The sequence below is a fragment of the Haliaeetus leucocephalus genome, unplaced genomic scaffold, assembly GCF_000737465.1.
Source record: "Haliaeetus leucocephalus isolate CR32 unplaced genomic scaffold, Haliaeetus_leucocephalus-4.0 Scaffold819, whole genome shotgun sequence".
Classification (NCBI taxonomy): Eukaryota; Metazoa; Chordata; class Aves; order Accipitriformes; family Accipitridae; genus Haliaeetus; species Haliaeetus leucocephalus.
The window spans coordinates 1,990,873-1,991,141 of NW_010973255.1; the positions used below are offsets into that span (position 1 = coordinate 1,990,873).

Below are 269 nucleotides of genomic sequence, written 5' to 3' on the forward strand. Positions count from 1 at the left end.
AGCCGCCCGCTCCCGGCCGCGGGCTGAGCGGCGGGGGGCAGGGTTCACCACACGCGGACAGACGCGCGGCAGCTCCTTGCCGGGGGCTGGCAACCCGCCGCCCGGCCGCCCCCCGCCTTACCTGTCCGCGGAGCCCCGAGGACTCTGCCCTCCTCGGCGCTCCCGGCGGAGAAGTTTCTGCCCCTACTTCGCTCCTCACACCGACTGCGGCGCTTCCCCCGCCCCCTCCGTCCCTCCCTCCCCCCCTCCCTCCCGTCGGGGGCGGCGGC

At 78.1% G+C, this 269-nt stretch overlaps 1 protein-coding gene across 2 annotated transcripts in view; it reads right to left on the reverse strand.

Annotated features, from left to right (window-relative positions):
• TIAM2 (T-cell lymphoma invasion and metastasis 2) overlaps positions 1 to 199 on the reverse strand; it is a 174,263-nt gene extending 174,064 nt beyond the window's left edge. For both annotated transcript variants that reach the window (XM_010581864.1, XM_010581863.1), the window contains exon 1: positions 122 to 199. The gene's annotated coding sequence lies outside the window, so the exon portion shown is untranslated. The remainder of the gene's footprint in view (positions 1 to 121) is intronic.
• Positions 200 to 269: the final 70 nt, after the last annotated feature.